This window comes from Cherax quadricarinatus, chromosome 78 (assembly GCF_038502225.1).
Source record: "Cherax quadricarinatus isolate ZL_2023a chromosome 78, ASM3850222v1, whole genome shotgun sequence".
Lineage (NCBI taxonomy): Eukaryota > Metazoa > Arthropoda > Malacostraca > Decapoda > Parastacidae > Cherax > Cherax quadricarinatus.
The window spans coordinates 20,166,586-20,193,048 of NC_091369.1; the positions used below are offsets into that span (position 1 = coordinate 20,166,586).

General features: G+C 41.0%; 1 protein-coding gene across 7 annotated transcripts in view; it reads right to left on the reverse strand.

Annotated features, from left to right (window-relative positions):
• LOC128701491 (uncharacterized) overlaps positions 1 to 26,463 on the reverse strand; it is a 248,289-nt gene that overhangs the window by 218,598 nt on the left and 3,228 nt on the right. Inside the window, exon 1 of one of the 7 annotated variants that reach the window (XM_070101759.1) lies at positions 16,033 to 16,119. The exons of the other annotated variants lie outside the window; for them this stretch is intronic. The gene's annotated coding sequence lies outside the window, so the exon portion shown is untranslated. Of the gene's footprint in view, positions 1 to 16,032; positions 16,120 to 26,463 lie in introns of those variants that run through there. 7 annotated transcript variants of the gene reach the window in all.

Here is a 26,463-nt window from a genome sequence, read left to right on the forward strand (position 1 = left end):
TTAGATTGCGCAGCTGTGGATCATTATAGTATTTACATTGGTTTTTATTGTTATTTATAGTGGATGGTTTTTGTTTCCTATTCCTGCCCACTTGATCTGTGAGAACACTCTCAATAGTGGTAATTAAATCATCATTAAATTTTTGTGTGCCAATGGGCTCGTAATTCTTATACCATTCATCCAAGTGGTTAATAAAGTTGTCTCTGTGTTCTGGTTTGAGAATAAGTTTCCTCCTTCTGTATTTAGCTCCTTGATTGCTGGAGATGTGATCAAGATTGACAGTTGTTAGTCTTGGGAAGTGATCAGATAGAAGATCATCAACTATGACAGAGTCATGCATCGTATATGATGTATTAAATCCAAGACACAGATCTAGTATGCCACCATATATGTGAGTAGGCTCAGTAGTGCCCACAATTCGAACATTATCATGCTCATTTAGCAATCTCACTAGTTTAGTTCCATTGGTGTTTGTTATAGACCCACCAATATTCTTATGTCTGGCATTAAAATCTCCAAGAATGATGGTAGGTTCACTATTGATGCGATCTGGTAAAGCATCAGGTCGAAGCTGGTTCGCTGGGGCATAGAGATTAAAAATGTTTATGGAAAAATCGCCTGCATATACTTTGACACCATGATACTGCATGTTAACTCGACTCTGCAAGGAAAGGAGTGAATGTGGCAAGCTCTTTCTGACATACATCACACAACAGTTGGTTGACCTTAGGTTATAAGCTGCATATCCAGGAAAGTTTGGTGGAGGTGCTCCATCTTTCAATCTACATTCCTGCAAACAGATGACATCAATATTCTTGGTTGCACTAATATGATGTAAGTCAGGCAACCGCTTCCTGATGGAAGCAATGTTCCATGAAAAGATTTGTAATGTATCCATTGTAGTGAGTTATTACAATCTCTTGCTCATAAGATGGTAAAACTATTATGCTTTGACTACAGTGTGCAGATACTTAAGAGCAAATAGCATAGTTTGTACGTCTTTATCTTCAGGACCTTTATTTTTAAGCATTTTTCGGCATTTTGGCAGCCAGTGATAAGGCAATTTTTGAAGGCAAGAGTTATGGGCTTCTTTCTCACAAATTGCTGGAAGCTGAACGGAGATTGCTGCACTTTTGACATCATCACCATGCTCAAGATCATCATCCTGATTACATATATTTATTAAACTTGTCAGGATCTGTTCAAGATGCTCAATTTTTTTCTGGAAATTTGTTATAATATGAGGAAGGTCAGGCGAATCCAATGCCTCTCCGGAGGATGGCACTTCTGGGTTAGTGCTTTCTTTAACACCTATCACCTTAACAGGTACCATGGTTACATTAGTGTTCTCTGTTTCATCATTCATTGCAGGTAGGTCCTGTGCATCTGACTCATCTCCAATTTCCAGGGAGGTTACCGGTGTGGTGTCCGTCTGACTGTTGTAGTTGTGTGTATTGGGAGAAATAACAAACTCATCCCCATATTCAGGTGTAGCCATAGGTATCTGTAGTGGCAGACCAGTAGTTCCATATGTGCTAGCAGGGATGGCTAGCTCCTCCACAGCTGGTGTGTGTGATGGCATTCTGGTATCACCAGAATCCTTTGCAGTGAGGTGGGGTTCTTGCACACTTTGCAGAGGTTCAGTCTCAGTTCTGGCTGTGGTAGACTGGATGGCCCCATCCTCAGTTACCATTAAAGGACTGTTATCAGGTTTACATCGAAGGTTGTTTGAGTTCTGACTGCAGTCCTTGTGGGAAACTGTAACCCCAACTTCTTTACAGTTAATACACTTAAATTTTCGGCTGTCAGGGCCTACTGTGCATTCTCTAGTGGAATGTTTCCCAGCACACTTACCACACCAAGAATGTAGTATTCCACAGTCTACTGCAACATGGCCATAGTGCTGGCATTTGTAACACCTACGTTTAGGGGGTAGGTACACTTCGATGTTTAGGAAACGTAAACCATGCACCCAGATATTCCGGGGGAGGGGCACAGGACCTACCCAACTGGCAATAATTTGGGATTTTCCTTTAAGTCTTTTAGGCTTGATGATATGCTCACTTAGAGTCAGATGGGATGGGTCCATGCAGAGAGGGTATCCAAAGATTATGATACTGACCCATTTTTTAAAGTGGTGAGTGTCTGATGGAGGTCAGAGCAGCTTAATATCCCCATAAGGTGTACTAAGTAGATCATTAATCAGCTCTTTATTCTGTTCCACAAACACAAAGTTGTGTGTGTTTTTCCTAAATTGGATCCTTGAGTTAGGATGCTTGTTTACAGCTTCCATTAGCCATGCACACTTAGCAGGCAGCGGGGTGTTGTCAGGGAAGTTCAGCTTAACACATTCTTCCTTTGAAGAAAGACTTCTTGCAGCCTCTGTGCACCAAGGACGTTTAGTATCACATTGTGTACGAGTCAAGTGAGTCTGACTACGTCGACGCTCTAGCCCTTTCTCACTTTTTCTCTTTTGTTTACTTTTAAAGGTCTGGAAGCTATCTTCATTTCCATCACCTGCAGAAATAGGTTCCTCTATGACAGTTGCCATGTTTGCCAGTGATGATATCTGGTGTAAGACTCACAACACAAGAATTCCTCGCTTATCTTTCCCTTATAGCTTATGCAAGAGCAAATATTCACTACAAAGTCAGAAGTCCAAAATAGATCACAAGACACAAGTGCTCAAGTTCAATGAACACCTCCAACCATACTCAACCCAGACCACCACCACTCAATACGACACACACCCCACCAAAAACACACTCAGAGACCTCTTGTGTGTGTGGTAATAATATGGTACATATAATGATATAATGGATGGTACAGGCGAGGTCTTACACCATATCACAAATTACAAAGACGAACAGAGAGAGAGAGAGAGAGAGAGAGAGAGAAAGTAGGTAATATTGAGCATAAAATTAGAATTCTGACATACATCACATTAAACATGAGGTTCAAATTCAATGATAACTTCCACTTGAGTTAGTTCAGGCTACTGCCACCTAATGTACCTCACTGAAATAATAATATAGCAGACATCACAATGAATGCTGAAGACAACCTCTTACCCCAACCATAGATCGTAAACAGTATTACTAAAAAAAAAAAAAAAAAAAAAAAAAAAAAAAAAAAAAAAAAAAAAAAAAAAAACAAAAAACAAAAAACTAGGTAATGTTACAATGACAATGAGATAAATCACTCTGGTCGACTTCGTTGGTCCATCCTGGGTAACTCACACGTTACTATGTTATACATGTATGCAAGCATAAGTGTGCAGCTGTAGATAAATGAACCAGTACATAAACAATCTCACTTACACACGCGTTACTATGTATGACAAGTGTTACCAAGTACACCAAGTGTACACTTTATCACTTAGAATACACTTTTGTTGATGTAAATATAGGTGAGAGTGGTATACCGCTGGTCGTAATAAACACACTCAACTTCTCAAGGTCACACACTAGGCCCAGCTTCTGGAGGTACCAGCGTTTTAATGTGTTTATTATGTGTCAGTGCGTGTCTGCAGTCATTAAATTGGTGTATCAGAAGTTAAACACTACAATCCAGTTGATCAAATAGTCTAAAACAATTTACACAATGTATAACTAGAAGTATAATGATTGCAAATTGTTACTATTACAATTTTAACTAGGCGCTAGACCCACTAGATGAGATGGCAAGGAACATAGATGTTAACAGGCTGACTCTTGCTTAACACAGTTGGAAGGTAACCGAATTACTCAAGTAAGAAAGTATTCATGAAACTGAACATTATGCAGGAGTAAGCTTGTTCACAGCAAAAATACAAAGCATAAGTTACACACATCACAGATCAACACTGCAATTTGAAATATTACTGGGAATTTAGCAGTAAAGTTTCAGCCTGAACGAGAAAATGTATTAGAAAACACAACAATGACACTAGGACAAGCAACTTATTTATGTAACCGTATTTAATAGTTCAGTTACACTGAGCAGAGCATGTATTACACTGATTTATCAAATGTAAGGAGTCGCTACACTGAAGTACACTCTGAGCCTTTTAAAGTCTTAATACAGGCTTACAAATGACAATTAACTGTTGGGGAAAGCAGCACTTAACACTTCTAGCACACGTATGACAGATGAATGTTCACTGTGTACAAGCCAATCACCACAAGCTTACTATGTTTATAAGTGAACCTCTGGCATGTCCCGCTCAAAATGTCAGCACTGCAATGTTCGTCAAATTGTTCTCAAGCCACTACAGGAAACACTGGTATGCCAGCAGCACTGCAGAACGTATACAGACATGCTGGGCCCTAGGACAGCTATTGCTGCAGGCTGCCTTAGCTTGTTCTGGCTAGCTTATAGTGCTGCCCTCAAGCTTGCTTGACTGTGCTCACCAAGCCCGCGCCAACCACCCGGACACCTGCTTGCAGCAGGCAGGCAGGCAGGCACACAGGAGACACTCACAAGATGAGCGGAGTGCGGCACAGAGGACACGGGCACTCAAGCACCCATGTGGTCTGGCAAAAAACCGCCTCTAGACCACAAGCAAATAGAGGCGAACGACTGAGTTCCAAATCGAGGAAGGAGAAGGGACAAGGAAAGGATATTCACCTCGCTAGACACAGGCAATATGGGTGTAGTGGCCTGCAGGTCGCAGTGCAATTTTCAAGGTCATTCACTGGGCCCACAGTCGTCTCGAGAGTTACCAACCCTGTACTACTTGTTAACTCCAAACCCGCAGCACTTAACACATCTAGCACACGTGTCTTGGAATGACAGACAAATTTTCACTACATAAGAACTAGTTCTCACAACACCGAAGGTACGGCCGGAACACTGTAGAACGTTCACAAAGGCATTCTGGGATTCAGAACAGATGTAGCCTTGGCCTTCACTGGCTGGCTTGGAGCGCTGTTTGGCCTGGATCAGCTAAACTCGCCCTTATCCCATATGTAGATAATGGCGACGAGTTAAGGGATACCGGTGAATAGGAAAGTCGAGGAAGGGACATTCACCTCACTAGACACACGCAGTATGGGTGTAAGTGGCATGCGGGTCTTATAGTGCCATTTTCAAGGTCACCCAGCAGGCCAGACATTCCTCACTCATTTTAAGCCTACGTAGGTACTGATGGTAGCACAATGTCCTAAGTCAGCATAATCCACTCATGCAAATAGTTACAACAAATCTGCAGCACTTGCGGAACTCAGAGAGTCGAGTACCAGCGGGGCAGCAAAATACACCTCTACACTGCACGTCGTTGATAGAGGCGAACGGCTGAGTTTAAAGGAGGAGAGTTGGGGATACAGGAGAACAGCAGAGGTAACTGAGCACGCACATTCACCTTTCTTCACATAGTCAATATGGGCGAAAGTCTCAGGCAGGTGATGCAGTGCCTCGCTCAAGGTCACAGGCTGAGGCAGACTTCTCAAGAGTTACCACACACTGCAATACTCGTAGAGATTGTTACTCACTCCAACTTGCAGAACTTCTAGCACACGTGTCTTGGAGTGAAAGACGAATTTTCAGTGTGTGGACACCTGGGTTACCAACTCACGTAGAACTGCACACTCGTCGTTATTCCTCAGGTTGGTAGAGCGATGAGTTGTGAGCATTTTGAGAGGCACGAGTAGCAGTGGACTAGCAAAATTCGCCTCTACACTCTATGTTGATAGAGGCGAAAGGCTGAGGTCAAATGAAAGGCAGAGGGGAAGCAGAGGCCTGTGAGGGCCTTTGCAAAAAGGAAAACTATTTCCAGTGTTTGACTAGGTATATCCATAGTCACAGCTCGCACATAAGAGTTCTCACAACACTGAAGCTGTCTTCCAACAGTAGGAGTTTTAATGATGACTTATCAGTCGGGAGAAATGGGTAGGCCTGTGAATTAGTAGGTCCTGATCCCCAGCACACGTCTACTCCCCTCAACCACTCAGCCGAGACTGCACCCCTCGGGAGTGATGCAAATAAGCAGATAAACACTAATACAAAGAGACTGACCAGTGAATAATGTAGAGAGCTGGTAGACGCTTGGTCGGGTAGCTGGCTGGCTAGGCCGAGCGTTAACCTTCTCAGGAGGCCTAGCGTCAGAAGATGGTGACCGGCTCAGTAGAAATTTATCTCCAGAAATCGCTGTAATTGTCAGAATTACAGGCCCTCTGTTGCCACCAATTTGTCGTAGGAGGTTAGGTAGGAGAATGATGGATAAGGTAAACTCACTTGTTGGATGGTAACGATATATATTGTCAGACTGTGGTAAGGAAGGGATGGGCCCAGCCTGCCGTGTTACTGCCTGGATGTGTAAACGCCGAGTGAGAATGAGGCAGAGCGACACACTCGCCCAAGCTGCATCCCGTGACGTCATACAGTCACAGGCCTAATAGGGATCTTCTATATAAAGCACATGGATGGTACTATAATACTCAACTAATCTATGCATGCAACACATGTAAAGGAGGATCAGCAACTATGCTGACAGCCCGAGGTATAGAAGACAGCAAATGTAGTCCCCATATTTAAAAAAGGAAACAGAAAAGAGGCACTGAATTGCAGACCAGTGTCACTGACGTGTATAGTATGCAAAGTCATGGAGAAGATTATCAGGAGGAGAGTGGTGGAGCACCTAGAACGGAACAAGATTATAAACGACAACCAACATGGATTCATGGAAGGCAAATCGTGTGTCAAAAACCTTCTGGAGTTTTATGACAAAGTTACAGAAGTAAAACACGAGAGAGAGGGGTGGGTTAATTGCATTTTCTTGGACTGCAAGAAGGCCTTCGACACAGTTCCTCACAAGAGATTAGTGCAGAAACTGGAGGATCAGGAATGTATAACAGGAAGGGCACTGCAATGGATCAGAGAATACCTGACAGGGAGGCAACAATGAGTAATGGTACATGATGAGGTATCACAGTGGGCACCTGTGACGAGTGAGGTCCCACAGGGGTCGGTCCTAGGACCAGTTCCATTTTTGGTGTATGTGAATGACTTGATGGAAGGAATGGTCTCAGAGGTGTCCCTGTCTGCAAATGATGTGAAGTTAATGAGAAGAATTACATCAGATGAGGATCAGGCAGGACTTTAAAGAGACCTGGACAGGCTGGACACGGGTTCCAGCAACTGGCTTCTCGAATTCAACCCTGCCAAGTACAAAGTCATGAAGATCGGAGAAGGGCAAAGAAGACCGCAGACAGAGTATAGGCTAGGTGGTCAAAGTCTGCAAACCTCGCTCAACGAGAAAGATCTTGGAGTGACCATAACACCGAGCACGTCTCAGGAGGCACACATCAACCAGATAACTGCTGCAGTATATGGGTGCCTGGCAAACCTTAGTAAGGAATCGTTCAAGGCACTGTACACTGTGTACGTCAGGCCCATACTGGAGTATGCAGCATCAGTTTGGAACCCACACCTGGTCAAGCACGTCAAGAAATTAGAGAAAGTACATAGGTTTGCAACAAGGTTAGTTCCGGATATCAGGGGAATGTCTTACGAAGAAAGATTGAGGGAAATCGGACTGACGACACTGGAGAACAGGAGTGTCAGGGGAGACATGATAACGACATACAAAATACTGCGTGATATAGATAAGGTGGATAGAGAAAGGATGTTCCAGAGATGGGACACAGGAACAATGGGTCATAATTGGAAGCTGAAGACTCAGACGAATTACAGGGATGTTAGGAAGTATTTCTTCAGCAATAGAGTAGTCATGAAGTGGAATAGCCTAGCAAGTGATGTAGCGGAGGCAGGAACCATACATAGCTTTAAGACGAGGTATGACATAGCTCAGGAAGCAGAGAGAGAGAGGACCTAATAGCAATCATTGAATAGGCAGGGCCAGAAGCTGAGTCTCGACCCCTGCAACCACAATTAGGTGAGTACAATTAGGTGAGTACACGCACACATGCAGAAGCACACATGTACACACACTCACACACAAGTCACAGCAGCAGGGGCTAAGATTCAGAGATTAGAAAAGGAGCTGAAAAATCTGAAACAGCATTAAGAACTAAAGAATGGTATGGCAATGACATCAGAGACTGCTACCTCAGTCACAAGCAAGGAGGCTGAAGGGAATGAAGGGAAATTGTATGCAGAGGCCATATCAGCTATATGTGGAGGCCCTAACAGACCAGAGCAGTGCCCAGGGAAAGCTGAGAAGGGAAAATGACAGGCCACTGAGCCCAAGGACAACAGATAGTAAAGAAACTGAAGAAAAGAAAGCTGCAATGGAGAAAACTAAATCAAATCAGAGGATACATAGGGATATGGAGTGGGAGAATGAAAGGGAGAGGTCAGTCTTTGTTTATGGGATTCAGGAAGTAGAAGGGGAAACTTACGAAGAAGACAATGGGAGAAAAATGTGATCAAAAGTATGGGAGTCACAGGATACAGGCCCTAGAATATGAGGCAAATGTGAGGTAAATTACAGGGATGTTAGGAAGTATTTCTTAAGTCACAGAGTCGTCAGGAAATGGAATAGTCTCGGAAGCTTTAAGAAGAAGTATGATGAAGCTCATAGAGCATGAAGAATGACTTAGAAGCGACCCATGAAGAAGCGGGGCAAGGACCTGTCATTCGACCTCTGCAACCACAACTAGGTGAGTACAAGTACGTAAGTACACACACACACACACATAATCACCCACATACATATACGACATACAGGCACACACAGACACAGACACACACACACACACACACACACACATACACACATGAACACACACACACACACACACACACACACACGCACACACACACACACACACACACACACACACACACACACACACACACACACACACACACACACACACAGGAAGTTGAAGGGGAAACATATGAAGAAAGAAAACAAGGGAAAAAAAAGCAATTGAAAGCATCATGAAAGCAATAGAAGATGACATGACCCAGCTGGAAAATTTTCGGTGAATAGGGGGGTTTGTAAAAGAAAGAACCCGGCCAGTGAAAGTGACCTTCAAGGCAGAATCGACTCAGAACAGGATCCTGCAGGAGAAAACACAATTAAGGAACATGCTGGCATACAGGAAGTTGTATCTCGACCGCGACAGAACACAAGAAGAAAGGCGAAAACTGAGAGAGATGGTACAAAGGCGAAAGGAGGAAAGAGAAGGGATGGAGATTTCAGACAGGAGATCCCAGACACAGGAAGATCAAATACAGCCTCCCTCACAACTTCCTATAGAAGCCTCCCAACCTGGTCAACAACAGTGAAACCAAACACTCTAAACCAAAACACCCACGCCACATCCAATGCCCCCACCCACTACACTACAAACTCCACCCCCACAGCAACCACCCATAGTTCCTTATCAGGTCTCCAACTTCCCCAACCCCAGTACACCTCCCAGACCACAGTCTTAGAAAAGAATTTGAAGGTGTGGTATACAAATGCAGATGGAATAGCAAATAAGTATGATGAGTGGCACGAAAGAATCAAGAGACATCCCCAGACATAATAGCACTCACAGAAACAAAACTCACCAGAATAATAACAGATTCAATCTTTCAATCCGGATATAAAATCCTCAGGAAAGACAGAGGGAGGAGAGGGGGAGGAGGAGTTGCACTGCTCATTAAAAACCAGTGGGGTTTTGAGAAAATGGAAGGAATGGATGGCACGGGCGGAAGGGACTACTTAGTAGGAACAATCCAGTCTGAGGGACATAAGGTGATAATTGCAGTAATGTACAACCCACCACAGAACAGCAGGAGGCCAAGAGAAGAATACGATGAGAGCAACAGAGCAATGGTCGACACACTAGCCGAGGTGGCCAGGAGAGCACACATGGGGGGAGAAAAGTTACTAGTTATGGGTGATTTCAATCACAAGGAGATTGACTGGGAAAATCTGGAGCCCCATGGGGGTCCCGAAACATGGAGAGCCAAGATGATGGATATGGTACTGGAAAACATCATGCATCAACATGTTAGAGACACTACCAGAGAGAGAGGAGAAGATGAACCAGCTAGACTAGACCTTGTATTCACCTTGAGTTGTTTCGACATCGAGGATATCATGTATCAAAGGCCCCTGGGAGCTAGTGACCATGTGGTTCTGTGCTTCGACTACATAGTTGAGCTCCAAGTGGAGAGAGTAGCAGGAATAGGGTGGGAAAAACCAAACTACAAAAGGGGGAACTACCCAGGCATGAGAAACTTTCTTCAAGACATTCAGTGGGAGAGGGAACTGACAGGAAAACCAGTACAAGAAATGATTGTCTATGTGGCAACAAAATGCAAGGAGGCAGAGGAGTGGTTTGTTCCCAGGGGAAACAGAAATAATGGGAAGAACAGAACGAGTCCTTGGTTCACCCAAAGGTGTAGGGAGGCAAAAACTAGGTGTACTAGAGAATGGAAAAGGTACAGAAGACAGAGAACTCAGAAAAATAAAGAGATTAGCAGAAGAGCCAGAAACGAATATGCACAGATAAGAAGGGAGGCTCAGCGACAATATGAAAATGACATTGCATCAAAAGTCAAGACTGACCCGAAGCTGTTGTACAGCCACATCAGGAGGACAACAACAGTCAAGGACCAGGTAATCAGACTGAGGAAGGGTGATGGGGAATTCACAAGAAACGACAGGGACGTATACCAGGAGCTCAACACGAGATTTAAAGAAGTATTTACAGTGGAAACCAGTAGGACTCCAGGAAATCAGAACGGGGGGGGGGACCAGCAAGTGCTGGATGAAATACACAAAACCAAGGAGGAGGTTAAGAAGCTGCTGTGCGAACTTGACACCTCAAAGGCGGTGGGACCAGACAACATCTCTCAGACCTGTATCACTAACATGTATAGTATGCAAGGTCATGGAGAAGATCATAGGAGGAGAGTGGTGGAGCACCTGGAAAGAAACAAGTGTATAATTGACAACCAGCACGGTTTCAGGGAAGGAAAATCCTGTGTCACAAACCTACTAGAGTTTTATGATAAGGTGACAGAAGTAAGACAAGAGAGAGAGAGGGGTGGATCGACTGCATTTTTTTGGACTGCAAGAAGGCCTTCGACACAGTTCCTCACAAGAGGTTACTGCAGAAGCTAGAGGATCAGGCACACGTAACAGGAAAGGCACTGCAATGGATCATAGAATAACTGACAAAGAGGCAACAACGCATCATGGTACAGGATGAGGTGTCAAAGTGGGCGCCTGTGACAAGCGGGGTTCCACAGGGGTCAGTCCTAGGACCTGTGCTGTTCTTGGTATATGTGAATGACATAACGGAAGGGATAGACTCAGAAGTGTCCTTGTTTGCGGACAATGTGAAGTTAATGAGAAGAATCAAATCGGATGAGGATCAGGCAGGACTACAAAGAGACCTGCACAGGCTACAAGCCTGGTCCAGCAGCTGGCTCCTTGAGCTTAACCCCGCCAAATGCAAAGTCATGAAGATTGGGGAAGGGCAAAGAAGACCGCAGACACAATATAGTTTAGATGGCCAAAGTCTGCAAACCTCACTCAAGGAAAAAGATCTGGGGGTGAGTATAACACCGAGCATATCTCCTGAGGCGCACATCAATCAGATAACTGCTGCAGCATACGGGCGCCTGGCAAACCTATGGATAGCGTTCCGATACCTCAGTAAGGAGTCGTTCAAGACTCTGTATTCCATTTACGTCAGGCCTATACTGGAGTATGCAGCACCAGTTTGGAATCCACACCTAGTCAAGCACGTCAAGAAATTAGAGAAAGTGCAAAGGTTTGTAACAAGACTAGTCCCAGAGCTACGGGGATTGTCCTACGAAGAAAGGTTGAGGGAAATCGGCCTGACTACACTGGAGGCCAGGAGGGTCATGGGAGACATGATAACGACATATAAAATACTGCGTGGAATAGACAAGGTGGACAAAGACAGGATGTTTCAGAGATGGGACACAGACACAAGAGGTCACAATTGGAAGTTGAAGACTCAGATGAATCAAAGGGATGTTAGGAAGTATTTCTTCAGTCATAGAGTAGTCAAGCCGTGGAATAGCCTAGAAAGTGAAGTAGTGGAGGCGGGAACCATACATAGTTTTAAGGCGAGGTACGATAAAGCTCATGGAGCAGGGAGAGAGAGGACCTTGTAGCAATCAGTGAAAAGGCGGGGCCAGGAGCTATGACTCGACCCCTGCAACCACAAATAGGTGAGTACAAATAGGCGAGTACATACATACTCCTCCACTCTTCTCCACCTCTTCCTCCTACTTCTCTTCCTCTTCCTCCTCTCTCTCCTCTTCTCCTCTCCTCTCCCTCCTCTTCCCCTCCTCTTCTGCCTCCTCCCCTCACTCCTCCTCTTCCTCTCTCACCTCCTCCTCTTCCTTCCTCCTGTTCCTCTTCCTTTTCCCCCTCCTCCTTTTGATTCTCCTCTTCTCTCTCCTTCTCTGGTGCAGAGTCTACTAGGCCTACGAACATTATACACTCACAAGAGCATGTGTAACCATACTTTGTGCATACACAAACATGTTCACGAACCCTTGCCACCACTGTAAAGGCTGATGCTAACCATCCTTAGCTACACATGTTCCCCCACACTCCTTTCTCTCTCTCTCTCTCTCTCTCTCTCTCTCTCTCTCTCTCTCTCTCTCTCTCTCTCTCTCTCTCTCTCTCTCTCTCTCTCTCTCTCTCTCTCTCTCTCTCTCTCTCTCTCTCTCTCTCTCTCTCTCTCTCTCTCTCTCTCTCTCTCTCTCTCTCTCTCTCTCTCTCTCTCTCTCTCTCTCTCTCTCTCTCTCTCTCTCTTTCTCACTCTCTCACTCTCACTGTCTCTCTCCCTCTCTTTCTCCCACTCTCTCTCTTCTATTCCACATCCTCTCCCTCTTCATCTTCTCTTCCTCCTCTCTGTCTTTCTCCCCACCCCCTTTTCTGCACTTCCCTTTCCCTTCTCCACTTGTACCCCCTAACCTTCCCTGCTTTTCTCTCCCCATCTGCCACTGTCCCCCACTGGCTATCCCTATGGAAAATTCATAAGCACTTCTTTCTGTGGAAGAAAAATGGGATCCATAAAGCAGGACAGAAAACCTGGGTAACCCGCTATATGCCTCCACCAGGGCTCCTGCTTCCACAAACCCACCATTCTTCCGAGACCATAGATTTAGTAAAGCAGTTGAAGGTCTGGTATACAAACGTGGATAGAATAACGAATAAATGTGAGAAGTGGCATGTAAGAAACAAGGAGACGTCCCCAGTCATCATAGCTCTCACAGAAACAAAACTAACTTGGATAATAATAGATGCAATCTTCCCACCCAGATATCAGATCATGAGGAAAGATAGGAGCAGAGGTGGAGGAGGGGCTGCACTGCTCATTAAAAAATGATGGGGATTCCAGGAAATGGAAGGCATGGACGAGAAATGAGGAAGGGATTACATAGTAGGTACAATTCAGTCTGGGGGACATATGGTAACTATTGCAGTGATGCATAACCTACCACAGAACTGCAGGAGGCCATGAGATGAATATGAAGAGAGAAACAGAGCAATGGTAGCCACACTAGCTGAGGTGGCCAGAAGACTTCACTTGAGCAAAGCAAAGTTACTGCTTATGGGCGATTTCAACCACAGGGAGAATTATTTGGAAAACCTAGATCCACATGGGGGTCCAGGAACATGGAGAGCCATGATGGATGTACTGGAAAACCTCATGCACCAACATGTTAGCGACACCACCAAAGAGAGAGGGGACGATGAACCAGCACGATTGGACCTAGTGTTTACCCTGAGTAGCTCAGTCATTGAGGACATCACATATGAAAGGCCCCTTGAAGTTAGTGATCACATGTTTCTGAGCTTTGAATGCATAGTAGAGTTACAAATGGAGAGGGTAACAGGAGTGGAAAGGATAAATGTAAACTTTAAAACGAAAAATTTTGTCGAAAAATTCACAAATTGAGTTAATCTTATAAAAAAAACAGCTTAACTCTCTGGCAACACAATGATACAAGAATCATTGTTGTACGACATTCCTACAAGGAATTATGGTCATTTAAATCACCTAGGATGACGCCACCACCCGCGGCAGGTGTGCTCACCTGTCGTCAATTTTCATTTTTTTTCAGTTTTTTTTTTTCGTGAATTTATTGTATTATTCTTTCTAAGATAATAATTGACGATTTGGCATCAAAATACAGTGGGTGGGACTTATACATAGACTTCCAGCCAACCAGGAACCTTCTGGCACCATTTTGCTGACGTCATGGAAAATTCCAGTCTGGGGATGACGGGGAATATGCTTCAATATAACGCTATTATAGCTTCTACGGCTTATTTATCTATCACAGTTTATCTAATATGACATAATAAACAATATAAATAACAAAGAAATATGGTAAATACTCCAGAATGAATAATATATGGCACATTCCTAGAGCGTTCCCACGGGAATATAAGATTCCCATCGCCAGGGATGGGCTTCCATTCTCCTTCTTTCATGTCCAGGGTCCTTATATTAAAGAAAACGGACGTTGGTAACTATGATATACACTCGTAATGCTGAGAAAAATGCTATTTTCTCGAAAAAAAAAATCGGTGGTCCGGCTGTTTCGCGGGTTATCTCGGAAGTAATTTATTCCACATATATAAGCCAGTGTTTTCGTTAATAATAGCAGGAATGCAATGAAATTCACAGAGAACATAAAGGAAAGATTGTTTTACAAGCTGGTGAGTAGTCAACTGAGATATTATAATTTGATTTTTATTTTTGTGAGGGCAAAATTCAGATATTTGTCTGAATATCAAAACCATACAAACTTTATTTTTTTTAAGAATGAAGAAAGGATAAATTACAGTTCTGGTAATTGTGCTAAATACAGTTTAACATTGTTTTATGCGTAGATAATGCCAAAACAGCTTCTCCAAGTCCCATTACGAAAATACAGTTCAATATGTATGATTATTAGTAAATAATTTTTTTCTCAGTTGTTTTTTGAGCTATCTTATTGAACCTTGGTCACATTACTATTGAAACGTTCTTCTTTACGTACAAGAAAAAAAAATGAAAGAAATCGAAAGAAAAATAAAGAATTTCAGGCGCGGACGCTCTATACAAGTATGAAGTACTTCCTGCAGGAGTTTCAGTGGGAAAGAAAATTGTTAGGAAAGTTAGTAAATGAAATAATGGAGTATGTAACAAGAAAATGTAAGGAGTCAGAGGAAAGGTTTGTTCCCAAGTGTAACAGAAATAATGGGAAGATCTGAATGCGCCCTTGGTTTACCCGAAGGTGTAGGGAGGCAAAAACTAAGAGCACTAGAGAATGGAAAAAGTACGGAAGGCAAAGAACTCAGGAAAATAAAGAGATTAGTTGACGAGCCAGAAACAAGTATGCACAGATAAGTAGGGAGGCCCAGCAGCATTACGAAAAATGACAGAGTCAAAAGACAAGTCTGACCCGAAACTGCTTTACAGCCACATCAGGAGGAAGACAACAGTCAAGGACCAGGTAATCAGGCTGAGGAAAGAAGGTGGGAAGCTCACAAGAAATGACCAAGAAGTATGTGAGGAGCTCAACATGAGATTTCAGAAAGTATTTACAGTGGAGCCTTAAGGGACACTGGGAAGACAAAACAGTGGGGTACAGCAACAAGGGATATACCAACAAGTGTTGGATGAAATACACACAACCGAGGAGGAGGTGAAGAAGCTCCTAAGTGACCTTGATACCTCAAAGACGGTGGGACTGGACAAATTTTCTCCATGGGCCCTTAGAGAGGGAGCAGAGATACTGTGTGTGCCACTAACCACAACCTCATCCCTTGAAACTGGGCAAATACCTGAGGCATGGAAGTTGGCATATGTAGTCCCCATCTTTATGAGACAGAAATGAAGCATTAAACTATAGACCAGTATCACTGACGTGTATACTATGCAAAGTCATGAAGAAGATTATCAGAAGGAGAGTGGTGGAGCAACTTGAACAGAACAAGATTAGTACGGACTCATGGAAGACAAATCCTGTGTCACAAACCTTCTGGAGTTTTATGACAAGGTAACAGAAGTAAGACACAAGAGAGAGGGGTGGGTTGATTGCATTTACCTGGACTGCAGTAAGGCCTTCGACACAGTTGCTCACAAGAGATTAGTGCTGAAGCTGGAGGTTCAGGTGCATATAACAGGAAGGGCACTGCAATGGATTAGAGATTACTTGATAGGGAGGCAACAACAAGTCATGTTATGTGAAGAAGTATCACAGTGGGGACCGGTAAAGTTCGGGGTCCCACAGGGGTCAGTCCTAGGATGAGTCCTGTTTTTGATATATATGAATGACATGATGGAAGGGATAGATTTTGAAGTGTCCCTGTTCGTAGATGATGTGAAGTTAATGAGAAGAATTAGATCAGATGAGGATCAGGCAGGACTACAAAGAGACCTAGACATGCTGGACAAATGGTCCAGCAACTGGCTTCTTGAATTCAACCCTGCGACATGCAAAGTCGTGAAAATTGGGGAAGGGCAAAGAAGACTGTAGACAGAGTATAGGCTAGGTGGACAAAGACTGCGAACTTCACTCAAGGAGAAAGACCTTGAAAGAACGTGTGTTGGGACGTGACGAGGTGTCAAAGTGAGCACATATGTAGAGTAGGCTTTCATATGAATCAGTCCTAGGTCAGGTACTATTTCTTGCACATGTAAATGACATGACTGAAGAGATATATTCAGACGTGCCCCTGCTCATAATGATGTGAACCTAGTGAATACAGGCGGATAAGAATGAAGTGAATCTCCAGGATGATTTGGACACGATGAAAGCCTGGTTTGACAAACGGCTTCTCGAGTATATTCTCACAAAATGCAAAAATCATGTAGCTTAGGGAAGAACAAAGACCGCTGATGGAATACAGCTTAGGGGGGTCAAAGGAGGTAAAACTCTCTCAAGGAAAAGGTTCTTGAGGTTAGCATTATACAGAGCACATCTCCTGATATACACAGTAAACCAAATAGCTACTGCAGCATACAGGCTTCTGGGAAACCTATAAATAGTGTTGCAACATCCATGGTGTCATTTACGACATTGTAGACCATGTAATTCAGGCCCATCTGACCCACACCTCATGAAACACCTCAAGGAATTGGAGAAAGAGTAATAGTTTGCAACATTGTTAGTCCCGGAGCTATGGAGTATGTCCTTAGCTTTGTCAGTAAGTGGAACTGTCTAGATAGTGAAGTAGTAGAGCCAGGATCCATTCACAGCTCCAGAAGAGGTAGTGACTTGGCATTCTTGTAAAAGAATACGAAGAGTTGGTGACTTTTCTTTTAACAGATTTCCACTTTGCGTCTCGGCCACCGATGTAGAGATAGACAGTATAATAACCTATTTGATATGTCATTTTATTATATAAATAAAAATAGGATACCAAATACATTAAAAAATATTCATAAATTTGCTGGTAGCAGAAAAGTGAATTGTTGAAATAAATCCAGATATGCTCTTGTTCCCTTTTGAGTATACATATGCTCTTGTGGTACCCTCCACAGGATGGATATGGGATGCAAAATAAACTAGATACTTAGGTGGCAATTTCTAAAATGCAGTCCTTTTTCTCTCTCTCAATCTCCCATTCTCCATCTCTCCCTTTCTATCTCATTCTTTTTCTATCTGTCCTTCTATCTGTGTAATTTCTTCCCCTCTCTCTCTCTACATATATATATGTGTTAATGTTGCAGTTTAAAAACTGTAGTGTAAAGCACCCTTCTGGCAAGACAGTGATGGAGTGAATGATGATGAGAGTTTTTCTTTTTCGGGCCACCCTGCCTTGGTGGGAATCGGCCAGTGTGATAATAAAAATAAATATATATATATATATATATATACAGATATGTATATATATATATATATATATATGTATATATGTCAATATATATATATACAGATATGTCTATATATATAATATATATATATATGTAAATAAATATATATATATATATATATATAAATATATATATATATATATATATATATTTTTTTTTTTTTTTTTTTTTTTTTTTTTTTTTTTTTTTGTTAAATATATAGGATGGGGTCCACCTCTGGTGTAAATTGTGGGACCCATAGCCTCGGAAAAGTGGATAAAAAGGCTTCAAGGAAAAATATTTGGATTTCTTCCTGAAGCCGTTTGAATATTCCACTTCCCCTACCACCCCATCTTTTCATATTTTTTTTTTTTTTACTAATAGGAATATTTTATTTCATAATATGGTACAGAAGATCCAAGAGATACACTATTGATATAAAGGTGGCACATACGGTACATGTTGTTACGTGTGTATCACCGATTATAAGGCGAAAATCTCATCCAGCTCCTCAGAGCTGGGGCGTGTGCCCAAAATACAGCAGGCATTACCCCTTTGAACAGCCGCACTGAGCCGCTGGAACAGAAAACTATCTGCCCTGGGATCCATAGTTACCCTGATGAGTCTTTTTCCCAGCTCCTTAAGGAATTTAGATGCACTCTTTCCCCATGAGCCAAGGGTCTCTGAGCCTATGGGAACAAACATATAATGATGGGCAAGTTCTCCATATTTTCTAGATTTTTAGGACTCCCTGAAGCTGGCAGCTGCCCCTCCTTCCTCCCTGGTGTATTGGAGATAGGTATCAGCCAAGGTAGATGCACATGTATAGTCCCACACCACCTGCTTCCCATCTGTCCAGGCTTGAAGGGTGATACCATTTGGACGCTTCTGGCTGCCATCAGATCTGCATAGTTGGGGTGGCTCCCTTACTGCTGGGCATCCAGCTGTTGTGAGGCTCCTCTTGATAATGTTATTAACCTCCTCATGTCTTGCAATCTTTCCCTCGGATTTACGGCACACAAGACCATGGTACCCGATATATATATATATATATATATATATATATATATATATATATATATATATATATATATATATATATATATATATATATATATATATATACATATATATATATATATATATATATATATATATATATATATATATATATATATATATATATATATATATATATATATATATATATATATATAATTGTGACCACGAACGAGTGGTATTGATCAATAACAGCACTGCACTAGCCAAGGACTCGAACCAATGTTGCTTTGGCCTGCTTGATGGTGGGCGAAAGCACTTGACCCCCTAATCCACTGTACCATACAATCCTTAAGAGTAGCGCATCCAGCAGAACTGGATGTTGTACTCTCTACCCAAGGGCACACGATGGTGTGGATGACTCTAGGCTAATTTCATTCTATCCCTGTTTGGTGTACTAGTAAACCGAGCAGTATTTTATACTGTGCCTACAAACGAGTGGTATTGATCAATAACATCACTGCTCTAGCCAAGGTTCGAGTCCTTGGCTAGTGCAGTGTTGTTATTGATCAATACCACTCGTTCGTGGTCACAATAATATAAAATACTGCTCGTTGTACTAGTACACCAAACAGGGACTAGAATGAAATTAGCCTAGAGTCATCCACACCATCATATCCTTGGGTAGCGAGTACAACATCCAGTTCTGCTGGATGCTCTACTCTTAAGCATTGTATGGTTCATTGGATTAAGGCATCATGTGTTTTTGCCCACCAAGAGGCAGGCCAAAGCTGCAGGGGTTCGAGTCCTTGGCTAGTAAAGTATTGTTATTTATCAATACCAATCGTTGGTGGTCACAATAATATATGTATATATATATATATATATATATATATATATATATATATATATATATATATATATATATATATATATATATATATATATATATATATATATATATATATATATATATATATATATATATATATATATATATATATATATATATATATATATATATATATATATATATATATATATATATATATATATATATATATATATGCAATAAGATCACAGTAAATAGGTGATTTCAGAATATGCAAAACAACCACTCTGAAAGAATAGAGAAATTCCAAGTGCTTTCGTGACTACTCACATTATCAAGGAACTATGAAAGTAAAGCATCCAAGGAAGCTATATAAGGGGTCTGGCCAACACCTCACTATCAGATCCCACAACGGTTAAACACCTGATTTGCGCCGACCCAACTGAATAGGTCCTTTGCACAACTCACCCACAAACTATTCTACCCAAGAAAATTTAAAAATTATTATTTGTCCAGTGTATTATTAAATTCTTCCCAAATTCTATTAATTACAATTGGATCTAATTTATATAAACCAAAGGAAATATTCATATTATTGTCAAAACTGCTTTTTATGAAACAAGATTCAATTACATTTCTGTCGACCATGGACTTGCTTGATACTACTTTCTCAACTTTTTGAAAATCAATTGGATGGTTAAAACCTCTTACATAAATAAATAGAGCATTGGAATCTTGTCCAGTTCTAATGCTATATTTATGTTGTTTTAATCTTAGTTCGAGATTTTTACCAGTTTGACCGTAATAAACTTTATCGCAAATTTTACAAGGAATCTTATAGACACATCCATCAGCATTTTGGGGGGAATTGTTTATCAAAAGTTGTTTTACTGTATCAAGATTTTTGAATACAACTTTAATATTAAAAGTCTTAAGAAGAGAAGGCATATCAACCAAGTTTTCATGGTAAGGGAGAACCAACATACTTTTAGTTGAATAAGGCTGGTTGTCCCTTTTTGGATTGTAAAAAGTATTTCTAGCAACTTTAAAAGATTTATCAATTACATTTCTTGGGTATTTTAAATCATTACCTATTTCATAAATTTTGGATATTTCCTCATCTATGAACTCAGGACTACAAATTCGTGAAGCTCTCAAAAACATTGTTGAGAAAACAGACAGTTTGACTCTATCTTGATGCGAGGAATAATAGTGGACATAGGAACAGTTATTTGTAGGTTTTCTGTAAATTTTAAATTTGATATTTTGAGCCCTATTGATGGCAAAATTTCTAACTTTAATGTTAAAAACAACATAGACTTGGTTGATAAATTAAGCTCCTTGACTGACTTAAATGATTTTAACATGGTTAGTTTTGATGTTACTTCCTTGTTTAGGAAAGTTCCTGTTGATGATTTATTAAGTTTCTTATCTGAAGAACTCGTTAACTATGATTTACCATTGCCAGTTCCTACTATCATTAAACTTATTAAACTTTGCATTGTTGATGCAAAATTTGTATTTAATGATAAGTTTTACACTCAGAAGTTTGGTATGGCAATGGGAAATCCTGTTCTTAGTAACCTATACATGGAATTTTTTGAAACAAGGTTGCTTAACACAATCCTCCCTAACAGAGCTAAATGGTTCAGATATGTTGATGATATTTTGTGTCTTATTCCCAAAAATGTAGATATTCACCATTTCCTTGGAAAATTGAATAGCTTAGCCCATTCTATAAACTTTACTGTTGAGTTTGAAGAAAATAACTCATTGCCTTTTCTAGATGTTTTAATTATTAAGGGTAATAATGAATTCAAATTTAAAATTTACAGAAAACCTACAAATAACTGTTCCTATGTCCACTATTGTTCCTCGCATCAAGATAGAGTAAAACTGTCTGTTTTCTCATCAATGTTTTTGAGAGCTTTACGAATTTGTAGTCCTCAGTTCATAGATGAGGAAATATCCAAAATTTATGAAATAGGTAATGATTTAAAATACCCAAGAAATGTAATTGATAAATCTTTTAAAGTTGCTAGAAATACTTTTTACAATCCAAAAAGGGACAACCAGCCTTATTCAACTAAAAATATGTTGGTTCTCCCTTACCATGAAAACTTGGTTGATATGCCTTCTCTTCTTAAGACTTTTAATATTAAAGTTGTATTCAAAAATCTTGATACAGTAAAAAAACTTTTGATAAAGAATTCCCCCCAAAATGCTGATGGATGTGTCTATAAGATTCCTTGTAAAATTCGCGATAAAGTTTATTACGGTCAAACTGGTAAAAATCTCGAACTAAGATTAAAACAACATAAATATAGCATAAGAACTGGACAAGATTCCAATGCTCTATTTATTCATGTAAGAGATTTTAACTATCCAATTGATTTTCAAAAAGTTGAGAAAGTAGTATCAAGCAAGGCCATGGTCGACAGAAATACAATTGAATCTTGTTTCATATAAAACAGTTTTGACAATAATATGAATATTTCCTTTGGTTTATATAAATTAGATCCATTTATAATTAATAGAATTTGGGAAGAATTTAATAATACACTGGACAAATAATAATTTTTAAATTTTCTTGGGTCGAATAGTTTGTGGGTGAGTTGTGCAAAGGATCTATTCAGTTGGGTCGGTGCGCGTCAGGTGTTTAACCGTTGTGGGATCTGATAGTGAGGTGTTGGCCAGACCTCTTATATAGCTTCCTTGGATGCTTTACTTTCATAGTTCCTTGATAATGTGAGTAGTCACGAAAGCGCTTGGAATTTCTCTATTCTTTCAGAGTGGTTGTTTTGCATATATATATATATATATGTATATATATATATATATATATATATATATATATATATATATATATATATATATATATATATATATATATATATATATATATATATATATATATATATATATATATATATATATATATATATATATATATATATATGTACATATATATATATATATATATATATATATATATATATATATATATATATATATATATATATATATATATATATATATATATATATATATATATATATATATATATATATATATATATATATATATATATAAATATATATATAGGTTTATACAACTAGTTGTTTATAACCAAGAATAATCTGGGTGCCTTCTAAAAGTGCGATAAATATTGCGCTATGCAAGCAGGCGACGAGGAACTAGTTCCTACTTTTACCAACCAGTGTGAAGGCTTCTAGGAGCTACGTCGTCTACATGGCTGTATGTTGGTCCATACAACAAGCTGGACCAGCTATGTCGTCTACATGGCCGTATGTTGGTCCATATAACAGGCTGGGTCAGTTATGTCATCTACATGGCTGTATGTTGGTCCATATAAGAGGCTGGGCCAGATATGTCATCTACATGTCCGTATGTTGGTCCATATAACAGGCTGGGCCAGCTATGTCATCCACATGGCAGTATGTTGGTCTATACAACAGGCTGGACCAGCTACGTCGTCTACATGGCAGTATGTTGGTCCATACAGCAGGCTGGATCAACAACATCTAAACACTCTACTGAACATCTACGTCAGCCAACTTTTCACTCATAAAGTTCTCATATCTCAATTATTTTTCCCCACTCCATAAAAAGGTTAAGTTTCTGAATTTCTGTCCAGTACAAAGTAAAATGTTTAGAGAGGAGTTACTAAAGTTCTTATAACTAACATTTGGAATATCGTCTCTGTCTCTGAATATTGATACATAACATTTCACACATTATAAATGTAAACTAAAAGGACATTATTGAAACTAATGTGACATTTTATCGTGGCAACGTTTCGCTCTCCAGGAGCTTTATCAAGCCGTTACAAACAATACTTGGACACAGAGGGTATTTATAGGCTCAGATTTAGGTGTAATACCAGTGGTAGTAGTATTAATAGTAATATAAGTTGAAGTAGTAGTAGTAATGTAAGTTGTAGTAGTAGTAGTAGTAATATAAGTTGTAGTAGTAGTAGTAGTAATATAAGTTGTAGTAGTAGTAGTAGTAATATAAGTTGTAGTAGTAGTAATATAAGTAGTAGTAGTAATATAAGTAGTAGTAGTAGTAATACAATATGGTAGAACAATCAACTTGCTTATGAGTAAAAGATTATAAAAGCTATTACTTGGGTAGCATAAAAATAGGTAAGAGAAATATTTGTGTTGGTGGTTGGATATGAGAAGGTCTGTTTCAGTGTTCCTCCTCTGTTATGTTCTTGTGTAGCAGAGACTATGTGATGGCAGGGTTTACTGTTTTGACGAGGATTTTTGCTAATTCTTCATAATACTTCAGAGATGCTGAAGATGCCTTTATTTTGCTTGATTGTGTTAGAAACAGTGATTAATGATGATTCAAGGCGGAAACTAGGCTCTCTGATCACTAATCGGGCATCGTTGAATTTCATGAGATGATTGGTGGAATTCCGGTGTTGTACGCTGGCATTGTTCAAGTTCTCATTCCTACATGTGTTAATGAGTTCATTGACGAGTGTTTCGAGGTTCCTTGCTGTTTCACCTACATATACATTAAAAATGTGCAAACACTGGTGGCATTCTAATACTAATTTTATATTCTTTTCTCTTTCCAGTTCCCAGAGAACATTTTTTTCCTGATCAAAAGATCCCACAAGAACACTGACTATGATGTTATTGATCCTAAACCTGACTCAGAAACTGATGTAGATTCTTCAACTGAGGTGAAAACTGATGAGAGTGTAAGATATAACACAACATTACCTCACTTGTGTATACATACAAGCAGGTTGTTATGTCAGTTGTGTAGCAGGAAAGATATCCTAGTCAAATCAACTATTGCATGTTCAATCTGCAAGGTAAATATTTGTCTGAAAGTTGACAACAACTGTTTCTTTCACTTCATTAACAAGGTTCACTTAGCAGTAATATTATACATGATCAGAAATAATTGTTAATATATATGTTTAGTGTAATAACACTTATTAGTTTATAAGAGTTTTCTATAATGTAAAAATAACCTTTACCATATTATTGTACAATATTTCTTTACCATGTCCAGATATACTGATAACAAAGTCCAATTATCTCTTCTATAAGTTACTACTAAATAATAATGTTTAAATAAACATGCATCTCTTATATTTAACATTTTGAAACATTATGTTTATAATTTTTTCTACCTTTGATGGGTAATAGGCAACTAAAAACATTTCAGCGGTAAAGATAACTTATAGAAGATTATACTATAAACATACAATATTTTTTATTCCAATACTTTCCCTGTTAAAGGTTCAAGGGAGTATTTGTAATCCCAGGATGACTAACACTGCTTTAAGCAACTATTTCTGCTCACAGGTTTAGTAATATAACTTGGCGTTACGGCAGCATTTTTACTCACAGGATGAGTAAGAGAGATTTTAAAGCAGTATTTTAACTGCCAGGAGGAGTAATATCCCTCCGAGGAATATATAAGTAAGACATGTGCAGCAGTTGTGTATCTTTATTAGTAAAACATATTCACCTACACAGAAGACTTCCTCAGTCAGATACAGAGGCAAGTGTTGTACGTGTGTCTTAATTATCAACTGGTCAGTATTGTGTAACATTTCAGATCAACATAACAAGTAATATAGAACCTGACTGACAATGTCATTACACTTGGTGATGCAAGGGAGGGTGGTGTGAGGGAGGGTGGTGTGAGGGAGGGTGGTGTGAGTAACATTTTCAACATAACAATAATATAGAACCTGACTGACAATGGGTGGTGTGAGGGAGCGTGGTGTGAGGGGGGTGGTGTGAGGGGGGTGGTGTGAGGGGGTGGTGTGAGGAGAGTGGTGTGAGGGAGGGTGGTGTGAGGGAGGGTGGTGTGAGGGATGGTGGTGTGAGGGAGGGTGGTGTGAGGGGGGTGGTGTGAGGGGGGGGTGGTGTGTGGGAGGGTACTGTAGGGGATGGTGTTGTGAGGGAGGGTGGTGTGTGGGAGGGTGGTGTGTGGGAGGGTGGTGTGTGGGAGGGTGGTGTGTGGGAGGGTGGTGTGTGGGAGGGTGGTGTGTGGGAGGGTGGTGTGAGGGATGGTGGTGTGAGGGACAGTGGTGTAAGGGAGGGTGGTGTGAGGGATAGAGGTGTGAGGGAGGGTGGTGTGAGGGAGGGTGGTGTGTGGGAGGGTGGTGTGTGGGAGGGGGGTGTGAGGGAGGGTGGTGTGAGGGAGGGTGGTGTGTGGGAGGTTGGTGTGGGGCATGGTGGTGTGAGGGGAGGGTGGTGTGTGGGAGGGTGGTGTAATGGATGGTGGTGTGTGGGTGGGTGGTGTGTGGGAGGGTGGTGTGTGGGAGGGTGGTGTGTGGGATTGGGGTGTGAAGGAGGGTGGTGTGAGGGAGGGTGGTGTGTTGGAGGGTGGTGTGGGGGATGGTGGTGTGAGGGAGGGTGGTGTGAGGGAGGGTGGTGTGTTGGTGGGTGGTGTGTGGGAGGGGGGTGTGAGGGAGGGTGGTGTGAGGGAGGGTGGTGTGTGGGAGGGTGGTGTGGGGGATGGTGGTGTGAGGGAGGGTGGTGTGTAGGACTGTGGTGTGGGGGATGGTGGTGTGAGGGAGGGTAGTGTGTGGGAGGGTGGTGTGGGGGTGGTGAAGTGAGGGAGGGTGGTGTGAGGGAGGGTGGTGTGAGGGAGGGTAGTGTGAGGGATGGTGAAGTGAGGGAGGGAGGTGTGAGGGAGGGTGGTGTGAGGGAGGGTGGTGTAAGGGAGGGTGATGTGAGGGAGGGTGATGTGAGGGAGGGTGGTTTGAGTGAGGGTGTTGAGAGGCAGAGTGGTGTGAGGGAGGGTGGTGTAAGGGAGGGTGATGTGAGGGAGGGTGATGTGAGGGAG